The sequence below is a fragment of the Chiroxiphia lanceolata genome, chromosome 3 (assembly GCF_009829145.1).
Source record: "Chiroxiphia lanceolata isolate bChiLan1 chromosome 3, bChiLan1.pri, whole genome shotgun sequence".
In the NCBI taxonomy this organism is placed as follows: domain Eukaryota; kingdom Metazoa; phylum Chordata; class Aves; order Passeriformes; family Pipridae; genus Chiroxiphia; species Chiroxiphia lanceolata.
Genome location: NC_045639.1, coordinates 4309217 through 4322615, shown reverse-complemented (window position 1 = coordinate 4322615; position 13399 = coordinate 4309217). Strand labels below are relative to the sequence as shown.

Here is a 13399-nt window from a genome sequence, read left to right as displayed (position 1 = left end):
GACGTCAGAGGCTCCACCATTTGTTCCCCATCAGCCCCAGAAGGACTCGAGCGTTCTGACTCTCCTGTTTGAAATATCCCTCACTGAGCTTTGGGGGCGGCTCTGTAAGAAAATGATGGAATATTCTAATGTGAACTAAAGCTGGGGCTGGAACTCAAAGTGGGGAGAAAACCCAAAAGGCCACATGCTTGCCCTGCAGTTGTAAAAAGCTGTGCTCTTATTTACTCCAGAACGGGGTGTGTTGTGTGAGGGTTGCGTAGCAACAAAATAAAGTTTATCTGTGCAAGGAAATATGAATGTTTCTCCGAGCCCAGAGAAGCATAATTTCTGCTGTTTACTGCACTTATCATTTCTGTTGCAATGTGGACTGTGTCAGATGTCAATTACAGACTAACTTGGGAGAGACTGTTTATTTGAGATAATATAAATGTTACTTAAAAGATAGGGGCATAATATCTTATGTTTACATGGTTAAGATCTATTTCTAAAGTTTAGAAGATGCAGTTTCCTGTCTTTGCCCCAACCAGATTCAAGGAAAGTGCTGAAACTCTGTGGTTCAGTAGAAGTTCTGGTGGTGAGGAAACTGGGTTTGTCACTTGTGTGTAATTAACTATTTCTAGTTCCTCTGGGAGAGTGGATTTACGTTGTTTTTTCCTGCTTGTTATCTGAGAATTACCTGACTGCCTTCCAGTTCAACCCTAGTAAGACTAGACATGCGTTAAACCCCAAAATTAGAGCCAAATACTGAAAGGCTGTGAGACAGTGTTAACAGAAATGAAATTATTTTGCCCGGTCGAATTCTTTTTTAAAAATATTCCACGGGGAAGAGAATTTCTCTTGATTTTGGGACAACCAAACACAACTGCTTGTGGAAATTATTAAAAAAGAAAAAGTAGGAATTCTCTTTTTGGTTTTGGGTTAGAAAGGAGAAAGACTGAGTGCCCTTGACCATTTTAAAAGCTAAATATTGTGCAGGCTAAGAAAAAAATTTACCTCACGGTTGCTTCACGTGGTGAAGCTGAGAAAAAACCAGAGCACACAGAGCAGGTGGTGATGGATCTTCCTACAGTAATATAACAGAAGAAAATAACAGATATGTCAAGTAGAAAATTATTTGCCTTTAAGTATCAAGTGAACCCTTTTTGGAAGCATCCCCACAAAGTTTTCTCCCTGGCCCCAGTGAGCCCACAGAGCTTGGCATTCTCCACAGGATGTGGAGAAACCACTCCGGAGATCTGGAGAGGCTTCAGCCCTGGTTTGGGGGCTCAACAGCTGGACTCAAGACACCCTTTTTTTAACAAGAAGTTCTAAAGAAATCAGCCTGTTTCAAAGTGACAAGGTCAGTGAAAGGGCCCGTGATATTGTCTGGACATCTGGTAGATCACACCAAGGCTGGACATGCAGGGAGCAGGGGCCTCCTAAGAAAAACTAATGAACTTCTCCAAAGCACCTTGAGCTGCAACACATGGGTGGTTTGTGCCCAGAGAGCAGGTTTGGCTGTGAGGGGAATGCATTTGCCATGAGATGCTGTTTCACCGAGCAGAGGAGAGCACAAAGGTGCAGGACTGCAGGCATGGCTGAGCAGAAGATGGCAGAAGTCAGCTGAGAGCTGTGAGAACGCTGACCTCTCAGACAGAAAGCTTCAGGACAGATTTTACCCTCTCACTTGCCTGTCAGCTCTTTGAAGCAGAGACCTGCTGCTTTTTGAATGCTTGGAGCCTGCACACAGGGTGGAGAATCCAGTAAGTAAATAATAGGAGTCATAATTCAGTGCACTGGAGCTGAAGAGCTGTGAAAGACATGATCTGTTTTCTTGTGACCTCCACCTCTCGCTGTGACTCCGGGACACGTTATTGTGTTTTATTTTTACCGGTGGCCAAGTCAAACAAACAGCTCTGGAACTGGTAAGAACTCCACCTCCACCCCCAATTTTTCAGGTTAAGCATGAAACTTGTCTGTCTTCCTGGGAATTTCTGAAGATAAACAAACAGACACTTAGAGTAACTGGCTTTGATAAATGGGCAGTGTAGGTCGGGGCCTGTTGGATATGCAGGAGACTCAAAGATGAAGCAGAGCTGGGGAAGTAGGCAGGAATGGCTCTGCTTTTCTTGGCTTCTCAAATGGTTTTCAGGCTGAAATCAAATACTTGAGAGCACGAGGAAAGCTGGCTTCTGAAGTCATGATTTTGCACTGAACCTCACTGTAAGGATATCTCTTATAAAGCTACTTTTGATGTGGAAATTTGGCTCCAAACCACACTGAAGACCATTATAAATAACCACTTCATCACAGGACACACAGAAGTTGGCTTCCTTGAACGCTCCTAGAAAGCAAGCCTAACCTTATTGAGCCATAACCTCAGCTCGTGTAAATCAGAGAAGCTCCATTGACTTCATTAGTTTATACTGATTTACACCAGCTGTGGCTGTGGCCCACAATACAGCGAGATACGTCAGCTTTTAAACTCTGTCACTGGGTGTTGAACAAAACTGTTTTTAAAACAAGACTGGCAAGCCCAGATTGAGACCCTAATGAGAGGCAGTGCTGTAATTGTTTCATGATGCCCTATATGCTCCATTTTGTTTTCATTTTTGCCTTGCTTCTGTTTTTCTTATCTCCTGCCAAACAGAGGGAGAGTACCACATATGTTACACTCATAACAAAGATGTTTTGCTGCTTTGAGAACATGTCCTCCAGATGCAAAATGCCTTTTGTGTTGGAGTTCAGCTTCCTCCTTTGCAGAGGTACGTTGTGCCAACATAAGAACGCCCCAGAGGGCCAGCCCTGTGTTATTCCAGGGCCTGGAGCTCTGGAGGGGGCACCCACAGGCTGTCCCAGCTGAACTTGGAAGATATGATTCCTCCTTAGGGATTTACAGCTCCTAAGTCATCGTTTCAGATGGGCAGGATGAACCGTGTCTCAGGAATGCCCTGAGACTGTCAATCCCTCTCCTGTGTCCCAATCCTGCAGGGTGCTCAGGTCATTAACCCCACAGAGCAATCGGCTGCACTGGAGGCACCTTCCCACTGTGGAAGGCTGGGAGATGCACACAGTTGCTTTATTCAGCCAAGGGGGAGACGTTCCTATAACCAGCCTGGCAGTGATTAATGTTGGTTGTTGTTTTATGAGGGCAGGTCAAGGCAGCCCTGCGCTGTGCAGAGATGGTTTTCTGCAGGCAGCAGCCTCTGCTCAACAGTCAGAAGGGTCAATTGACAGGCACAGGAAGAGAAAGTCTCTCTAAAGTGGGGGTAGAAACAGGTTCCTCAGCTAAGTCCCTTAACTTTCCATTTCACCACCTTAATTCACTGTTCTCCATAAGGGAGGTAACTCTGGGGTGGACAACACATATCACAAATACTCAATAACCATGGGGAAGGTCTACAGGTGAACCACAGGGCAGAGGCAGAGCTGGGCCACAGCAGGGCCTTTAACCTGGGCATTTTTCCTTGCAGAAGGTGAAGCTCCTTGTACAAGTAAGACTATACCTTATGCTCTGCCACTTTGCCAAGCAAAATCTGGTCATGGTGGCTTTGCAGTATGGGAAGGGAAGACCCCTTATTTCTTGCTAGTTTTCTAAAATCCAGTAGCATAACATGATTTTAGTTCTCTTCCCCCCAAGTCCCTTTAGTAGTATACTAACCCCTTTAATTCTCTATACTGTGTTTAATCAGGTTTTCCTGTCAGGAGAACTGAAAGTAGTGGATTTAAAACATTCTGTTTTCATTGAAAGGGTTCCTGCAGACCAAGTATTCACCATTAGGTTTATTCCATGTGAGCTTTGTTTAATTTTTAAGAACAGTCACAAAGACTTCATAGGAAGGTGTGAAGATCCTGCAGTAAGGTAACATAAATATGTATAAATTGAGCCGTTACACATTTTCAGGATGTGTATTTTACATATTTCTGCTTGGTATGGTCAGCAAGTGAGTTCAGCATGTACTGTTACCCAGAAACAGGTAACAGGACCCAGAAATCTTGCATGGATGTGAGAGAAACAGTTTTCTTAACAGGTAAGACCTTAATGCTCATCAGAGGTGGGAATTCAAACAGCAGGATCATCTCTCATACCTAAGCTTCCTCTGGGTCTGCTCACATGATCTATCAAAGGTAGAGGTTGGAGAGTGTAGGAAGGGTATCTACTATAATTTTAATACAAATTGTTACTGACTTTGGAGTTAGTTACACATCTGCAGCCCTCCCATCAGGCAGCAAAGTTACTGAATTGGGTATAAACAAATGCCTTTTGTCAAGCTTAAGTCTCTGCTCAGGAAGCTGGAAAAACCAAAGAAGCACCTTCATACAAGGAACTCCAGTGGCAAGCTTTTGGAAAGAGTTAGAAAAATTTATATTAGGAAAAGGGAACTCGGTCACAGTCTCAGGAAAGCACAACTGAATATATCTGCAAATAAAGGGTGAGTGGGCACTAATTCACCTCCTTTCCTTACTGCCTCCTGGTGAGCTTGTTCCACAGCTCCTGATCCATGGCTGCAGGACTGAGGGTGCCAGTCTCCCTCTCCTTGGTGTGGCATCGCATCTCATCACAGCCTGCGTGTGCTGCTGTGTCCACATCAGCCTTCACTGTGAACTCCTTGGCTGTGATCTCACAGGGAACCTGGAACGAGAGAAAGGCCTGGGACCTTCGGGTCTCTGCTCTTGGGAAATTCTTTCAAATGAGGTGTGGGTGGTGGTAAAGGGCTTTTGGCCAGAAGGTAAGAGCTACTCTCATTTTTCAAGAGCTCCCTACCCAGGGTTAAAGTTGAAGTCTGGTTAGAGTGGTCTGCCAGACGGGAGAGAGGAACCTGCACGGGTGGGACTTTGGTGGCCTGTGGTGCTTCAGCAGCACTTCAGGGCAGTAGAGAAAGCACCGAGTGCCTCCTGAAGGTCCCTGCTTCCCAGGCTGCACATCACCTGTAGCCATGGTAAGGAAGTTGGAAAGGAGATTAGCAAAGACCTTCAAGTGCTGTTGCCCCCAGCACGCTCCTCGCTCAGCAGTGCTGTCCCAGGCTTGCTATGATAGAATTTCTGCTGTATGGGTCATGCTTTGGAGTCAATAAAGAAGCCCACTGCCATCACAACATTCTTCCCACTTCATCTGTTTAGATGCTGATACAATCTTTGTACAAAATGTTTAGGGCTAAATTGTGAGCTAGCACAGCTCTGTTGCAATCTGTGGAGTTGTACTGACCTATGTCAGACAAGAATCTGAACCTACAGGCTCAGCTCTCAGTACCCTCCCAAGAGACACTAAAGTTTTCACTGGTTTCACTGGAAGTTTTGGTGTATCCCATCAAGTCCATAGTATTTGAATCTGTGGGACTTGCAACTGTCATGTGAGCTGCTTGATTGTCGCTTTCATGAGGGATTTTGAGGCCCCAGCTGGAGCAAAGCAGTTAAGTTGTGCAGTGATTGCAATTTGGCAAGGCCAGTGCAGTTACCTTCTAAATGCTGCTGGTACTTCTCAGACAAACTTGCCCTGTTACAGAATTGCTGCTGAACCCCAGAATGGCTGGGGTTGAAAGGGACCTTAAAGCTCATCCAGCTCCAAGCCCCCTGCCATGGGCAGGGACACCTTCCACTAGACCAAGTTGCTCAGAGCCCCATCCAACCCATCTTCTGTGGATAGAGAAATGAACAGCCCTGGTGCATGACATGCACACTTCAATGTTTAAACAAACCAAGTATCTCATGAGCCCTGTGCTTAATTTTCCACATTATTTATCCATAAACTATACCTTAACTGGATTCAGTCTTTTGCTTTTCATGTTCTCCCTGTTAACCTGGAAGACTGCCACAGCTGTACAGCAGACCTAAAAGACATCTCTGATAGTTCCAGCTCCAGATTGTGTTCTGGTGATTCAGTGGTGCCAGAGAGACTTGGAAGACCTTCTGGTGCATCATTAACAGTGTCTTCTCCTGTTAGTCTATGGACAGTCACTTGCAAGTGGTTATGTGTAGGTTTGTAACTGCTGCAGAGCAGATTACAAAACCACACAGGGCCAAAATAATTCGCTGGCATGTTAATGAACAGTCAGCCCAGTCAGTGCAACCATCTGCCTGCTCTGCTTTCTATCAGCTTCAAGTGTGTTGGGTTTGGGTGTACGTGTCCCCTCAGCAAGCACAAACCCATACTTTTGATCTATCACAGGCAGGCCCTTTTACCATAAAGATAAAAAGATAAAAAAAAGTATTCCTTTTGATTCTCAATCCTTTTCCCATTATTGCTCTGATATGGAAGGGAGTTGTATTGTCAAGTTATTACGGAGGATGTAAAGTGCATCCAAAGAACAAGGAGCTGCAGAGCACATCCAAACCCCAGGCTTCGTTATTAATTTGTGTTGCTGTTTACTGATGTGTTTGGAAATCTTCAGTGCTATGATGAGCAGAGATGCTGGCTGCAGCATGGAAGTGTGCCTCAGCCAACACTGTGGCTGCTGCCACGCTCTCTGGAGCTGTGATTGCAGCACAGCTGTGCCATTCTGACAGAATCTGTGCCCTGCATAGTTTACCTTGGAGGATTTTTATTGCCTCTACCAGAAGATTTTTGGCTATTAATACAGGAAAATTAATATGTTTATTGCTATGTCTATTGATATATGGGAATGCAGGAGAGAATGTCCTACTCTAGTGTCTTTTTCGGTCTCACCTTCCCACCCTCTTGGGAAAACAACTAAGGAGAAATTCCTTGAAGTTTCTCTTTCCTTTTTTCCTTGGAATTGGCGTACACTCTGTTCCCCGCTGCCTCACTGGCTGTGGGAAGGTGTCACTGTGATTCATTTTTTCCCTCTTGTTTTGGTTCCTAGTGCTGGCAGCAGTTAGACCGTCCTGCGGCGCTGGGTCATCATGGAAAAGGCCAGAACAGCTCATCCCAATATTTGTGTGTTCAGTGAAGTGTGGCAATTAATTACTGTTCACTTCCACTGTCACAAAGACGCTTCCGTTGCCCCAAGAAGATGCTCTCAAGCAGCACAATACTATGTAAACAGCTGACAAAAACAGGGTCAGCAGCCTAGGAAGAACTTGGGATTTTTGGGTGTAGTGTAATTTGCTGCAAGGTACTTGGTCCTGGTTTGGAGGTGACATGATTTTGGGGCTCCTTCATCTCAAAACAGACATACAGGATCCTCTGGCTGAAAGCTGAAGGTATTAAAAGCAAAGTGTGGGGGCTTTTTTTTTTTTTTTAGCAGCAAGGGTTATTAGTGTTGGAATGTTCCCAAGGGATGTGGTAAATTGTCCTTTGTAGTATTTAAATGAAAAATAGATGGGTTTTGAGAAGATATGCTCCATTTTGGCCAAAAACATTGGAGGCTTGTTGGGTAAATAGTTCTGGCTTTTTCATGGTCAAAATCAAATGAGATGATCGATTGCAAGATCTCTAAAACTTCCTAAGCCTATCACTTTCCTTTGGTTTTGATGTTAATTTTTTATTTATTTATTAATTAGACAAGATAAGGATACTTTGCATGATTGATCTGTGCAAACCAAGCTATGAAAAGGTTTTTCCAGGGCCTTGATCCTGAATGGTGCTGAGCCTCTTTGTCAGGACTTCCCAATGCCTCCAGGCATTTAGGAGTCTTAAGCCTTTAAGACCCAGTGATGCTTTGGCTTAAGGCCCCATCTTGGTCCATCAGTACGCTCTTTTGGCTGGAAAGGTACCTTGCTTAATTAAAAGTCATTAAAGCTCTTGTTTCTTTGACATGTCTGCTTTTGACTTTGCTGGCGTGGCTACATCAGATGTCTCCACTGTTCTGCTGACCCGTGGTAGGTTTGAGAGCATAATTCCAGGCTTTGTGAGAATGGAACATTTTTAAAGCAGCAGCCCCTCGCTAATCTGTAGAGAGAAAACACGTATGACAGGCAGTGGGGATTCCATTTGTCAGGATCCAAGGTTTAAGGCAGGCTTAAAGGAGTCTTATTAAAAGTGTTTTCCAGTGCATGTGGCTCCTTCTGACAGCACCCAGGTGGTTAAGAAACCAGCATTAAGAATAAAAGCCGTTTCTCTTTTCTGCACAACAAATGGTTCAAGTGTCTGGTATTCGATTCAGAAAGGAAACCTGCAGCAGTCGTGTCCCCTGAAATAAACCAACCAACATTTTGAGCTGCCAACACTTCTGGCTATTACGTCAAGGCATCGCAAAGTTTAAAGCATAGCAAAGTAATATATATATTATTTTTTTTTCCAGTAATCCCAGGGTAAATATTAGGTAGACAGCATTTCTGCTTTGCGCATTAAAAACCCGACTGAATTTGAAAAGCCTGCAAGTGCACTTCGGGGATTTCGGAAAGTGTCGTTTGACCATGAGCTAAGACCAGAAGCTGCCATTTTGCAGATGGGGCAGGAGGGAAAGGCTTTGGCCTCATTCATAACTTCACAGCTACTGCAAATATCAGCTGATGAATATTTATGTTATGACTGGCAGAGGCCCGAAAGGCAAAGGGGAGGGGGGGGGGGAAAGAGTGGAGGGGGAAGCTTAAGTTAGGAAAATGGTTGTCTGATCTCTGTGGGATTTCTTTACCAACACTTTCCATGCTTGAACAGTAGCTGCTGAATGAAATCATTATGTACCGAGCCCCTGTGCAGGAAAACAAGGTTTGTCAAAATTCTGTTCGTTAGCACCTCGTACTTTGTTTGAACCTTGGACATTTGCTGGGCCCTGTAGAGGGAAACTTTTTTTAATTTCAAATCAAACACTGTACAGGGTGGGCCAGTTTTATTTAGTCATGGTTTAATTAGTATTGTACTTGAATTTTAAAGAAGTAAAAGAGCTGAGTGCCATTCCTCTACATAACATAATTTCAAAGTAACGTGTTTCTTCATATTTTTATTATCTCAAGTCACTCACTGAGAGGGAAAAAAAAAAAAAATCCCAATCTCTTCCTTTTGCCTTCACCAGGCTGTAAATTAACAGCAAGGAGGAACTTTCAATAAAGTTCACCAACATGACTTCACTGTTGGGATGAATCAAGCCCAGGAAGGAAACCGGCTGGAATGAGGAAAGACTGTAAAGGCAGCAAGGGCTTAGCAAAGGGATGGTGGCTGTGGGCGGGCGGGCTGAGCCCCTCCACGGGACCACAGGGTCGGAAAGCAGCAGGTTGGGGCTGCACGAAATGAAAACTTAAATAAACAAGGGCAGGCAGCCCGAGTTAGAAACGTAGGAAAAAAAAAAATAAAAAAAATCAAAGTGCCCACAAGCAGCTGGTCACATCAGAAAATCCTTCCCCCAGGGGCTCTGCAGACTGACCAGGCTTTAGAGGAGCAGGGAAAAACCTGGATTTTGACTATTGGACTTCAGAGAATTCCCTAAACTCGGCGCTAACTTGTCTGCTGTTTCTCCGAGTAGGTGGCTTTTCTTATACTGCTTATTTAGAGACAACTCGCGCCTTTACAAGAAAAAAAAAAACAAACCTCCAGGAAAAGCCCACGTGCAAGAAACCACGCGAAACCCCTTCCCAAACTCTTTCTACTCCTTCCCGCTCCGTTGGGAGATCCCCGTGTGTGCTACTTACAGGAACCAGCAGATGGTGCTGCAATACATCAAGTTTCTATGTCCCTGGAAAAGGAAAACTTGGGATAGATGTACTCGGGGCTGCCTCTGGCCACCTCCAGCCCCTGAGGTAAACCGCTTCCCGCCTTCCCCCCACGGCAGTCCTGCGCGATTGCAAATGCAGCCGGTGCAGCTCCATTCCCGCCCCGGAGGGAATTTTCTCCGTTATTTCCAATTATCCGAAGCAGTTTCTAGGGGGGGAGAGGTCTTAGGGACTGAGGAGAAGGTGCCTGGGGAGGGTTGCGGGGGCAGCAAGGCAGCCATGAGCCCCTCACGGTGAGGGCGTTGGCGGGTTCCCCTCAGAGAGGGCGGCCATGTTTCACTCCCTCCCCGACACTTTGGTGGTGCTGGGTTTGTGTCCGCAGCTTGGAACGGAGGTGCTTGGGGCGTAGGGAAAGGCCTGTTTTTCCTAAAATATTTGAAAAAGAATATCTCAAACCCCACCCCTCCAAGAAATAATGGGGAGTTTGTGCCTAGCCCTGCTGCCAGCCCTGCAGGAATCTTGGGGCGCTTCCCCCCTCAGCGGGGCCACCCATCTGCTTCCTCCGGTACCTACCTGCAGCCTCGGCGGTGAAAATAGTGAGGAAAACCCTCCCAAAAAAAGGGCGGGAGAGAGACCGGGAATTTGGAGTGAGGTGCAGAAAGACACGCAAGGCACCAAGAGCAAGCAGGGCATGCTGAGAACGTGCAGGGGGACTCCGCAAAACATGGCGGGCTGAACCACGGCCGGCGTGGATCCGATGCGTTATTTTTTTGTAAGTTATAGAAAAAGTTATGTGGGATAAAAGGCAACTTCTTGAAACATTTGCTGTTTATTTTGCGAGACTGCCCCTCCAGCACCCGGTGCCCTGCGAACCGATGATGTGCCATGAGGAGAAGGGGCTGAGGAGCTGCTGAGCCTCAGCAGCGAGGGAAGGCACAAATAGGGAGGCACAAGTTAGGGAGGGATTCAGAACAACTCTCCGCAGCTGTTTTTGTTATATCACCGAGCTGTAAAGTTGAAAAAAACGATTTGAAAAGCAAGGGATGTGCCGGGAGTACTGGCGTGTCCCTCTTATGGGCGCTTGGGGCATTCTGTGTAATTGAACTTTTTTTCCCCCCCCCCGTTTTCTTGGATGGCTTAATATCACAGCAGTGGAAGGGAAGAGCAACAACGCGCTTGGAGTGTGGAGCCTTTTCCTGATCCCTCTGGCACCGAACTGCACCAGAGTGAGCTGAGGACAGAGGCGAAGCCCGGGCTCCCTGTCTTTTCGTTGCTGTAATCCCAAGTGTGGAGGCTGCCCTGAGAAGGCCCTCAGGTTTTTTTTTTTATTATTTAAAAAATAATAACCAGCTGGGACAAAAGAATAAGTTATGTATAATTTACTGGACAGCAGAGGAGTGAGTGGAGAGGCCTTGTTGGAGCTGGAACAATTTGCACCCAGGGAATGTCTGGACCAGTGGCTGTACCCAGAGGTTTGCACAGTGATGCTCCTCTGACAGCACTTGCAACCCCCAGGACCGAGACCACCTACATCCCTTCACAAGTAAATAGCAATCGTGTAACTTTTGTTTTTGCTTCACGTTTATTTGTTAATTTTAAGTCATGGGGGTATGTTGAGGTTTTTGGTTAGGCTTTTTTTGTCCGCTCATTAGCCTTCTGGGAAGGTGACCCATTTGTTTCTAACCAAAGCACCTAGGAAAACCTGCCCATAAGAGAAGTTATTCATCTCAGTGAGGGGTAAAAAGGATGGAAAGACAATTACTGTGTCTGTGAGTAATATAATACGTGACTCCCAAACATTAAGCAAGAGTGTTGACGTGATAGCCTCATCCCCTCAACGTGAATTCAGTCTGAGGCATCAGGCTGAAATGTGAAGTAGTTCCTTCTGAAGCCAGGTTGTTCTGGCATTGCATCCAAAGTTGGATGGAAGTTAGTCCATAACCTAGAGGAAATGGAGCTGTTTAAGGAGCTTATTCCTCTTACAAACACAAAACTGGGAGATCTCCTCTGTAGTCTTTGTGTTTTGATTTAACGGGTAGAAGGTGGATTTCACAAGCAGCCTTGGAGTGTCAGGACCTGCAGTTGCACTGGAGGGTCCTGCTGTGGCTCAGACAAGATGGACTTTAAAGACCATCCAGTTCCAACCCCTTGCTGTGGGCAGGGACACCTTGCACTAGAGCAGGGTCCTGTCCAGCCTGGCCTCGAGCACTTCCAGAAACTGAGCTCTGTGCACAGGACAAATGATTTGTCTAACTTGACATATTTATATTTCAGAATGTGGCTGTCTGAGTGATGATAAAAGTAATTATTCTATGAGAAAACTGGAAAGTTATGGGGAAATTCAGTAAGTGTCCTAGAAAACTCAAGTTTATTTTCATAAAATGAGAAAAAAAAATAATAAAAAAAGAATAAGAAGTTGTAATTGCCTGCTGTGGTTTGCTGGGTACTTCTGGAGAAAGGTGATGTTGCAGTCCCACTGAGGCAGGAGCCCTTTGCTACTCAGTTATAGTGCTGTCAGTTGAAAAAGGGTACACTGAGAAAAGAGAATGCACTCTTGCTGCTGTTTATGCCTCATTACCCTGTTCCTGTTCAGGAGTGGTCTCCCTTGTTCCATCTGTGCTGGAGCATCTCACTGAACCATTAGTAGCACTTTTTTTTGGCTGTATGTGCTGAGGTGATTTTGCTTTTGGAGCTGTTTGCATTCTCTTGGTTTCTCTTCCCCCTGTGCAAAGAGGCACTAATCTGGGTGATGCTCTTGATATTCTGTATCTAAAAAAGAATATGTTGCAAATACTCTCTGCGCGTAAAGTTTTTCAAAATTACACGTTGCAAGCATCAGTTTGAAAGAGGGAAGAAATTCAGACTTAAAAAGGTGCCTCCTTGTCATTACTCTCTTCCCTCTTTCCCCTCCAACTGTGCATTTATGGGTTTGGGCTCTGAGCTTGAGCACGGAGCTGTTTCATTTCTTCATTTCAGGCAGCGATCCGGAAGGAAGGGGAGCTTTAGGTAGATAAACGGATTTTGTTGGGAACAATGTGGCAACAATGTGGCAGCGCGTTGCAGAAAGTTGCCTTGGAAGGGTGTGGGCTGGATCCCCTGCCCTGGGGGCCCAGGGGGCTCAGCTCCTCGGGAGGGTTTGAAGGGATTGTGGTCTGAGTCGGGACAGAGGGAAGGTGAGCGAGCCCAGCTGGGAGCTGATGTCCCCGATAAAAAGTGGCTTCCTCTGGTGCCTGGTGACTGTTTCACACTTACTTCAGAGCCAGTCCAGTAGCACATTTGGGTGCTCCTGTATCACTGTGCCCTACCATGTTTTCTAATGAAGCATCGTTCCCAAAATACGCCGTACCGTGATTTGAATAGGGTGGCAAATACTGCTTGTTGTCAACTATGGGGCGTTCTGGGGATGGCAAATGATCATTGTCCCAGCCAGCGAGAATTTAACTTGTAAGAAATCTGTAGCTGGGCTTTAAAAAACCTGCATTTTCTGTTAGGAGTCTTGTGAGAATGAAGAATTTGGAATTTCACAGAGGAGGTGGTTAGGGTACTGGGAGATAGTCTTCTAGCACCTTGGCAGATTTGGCCGTAATTTGTGCAGTCAATTTAAAAGAAAAATAACTTGTAGCTGTGATTTTATTTTGATTTCAAGAAGGTTAATTTTATGCCTGCTTCAGGATGTGACATGCACAGTTGTTACCCCCGAATTGGATAAAAGCAAAGCACATGAGTTACGGTTTTCTTCTGGGAGTCATGAACTGTAGTGGATCACAAGAACCTCCCATTCAGGAAAGTGGTGTGGTTTGAGGTTTTTATAGACATTTACTACATCTGTACTCAGGGTAGATTCATGTTTAAGTGGAAGCCCAGCAGGCCAGCC

General features: G+C 45.5%; 1 long non-coding RNA gene across 1 annotated transcript; it reads right to left on the bottom strand.

Moving 5' to 3' along the window:
• Positions 1-7584: 7584 nt before the first annotated feature.
• LOC116783678 lies at positions 7585-10430 on the bottom strand. Its single transcript, XR_004355791.1, has 3 exons — positions 10099-10430; positions 9505-9548; positions 7585-7828 (listed from the first exon to the last, which is right to left on the bottom strand). It is a non-coding gene; the product is annotated as an uncharacterized LOC116783678 (long non-coding RNA).
• Positions 10431-13399: the final 2969 nt, after the last annotated feature.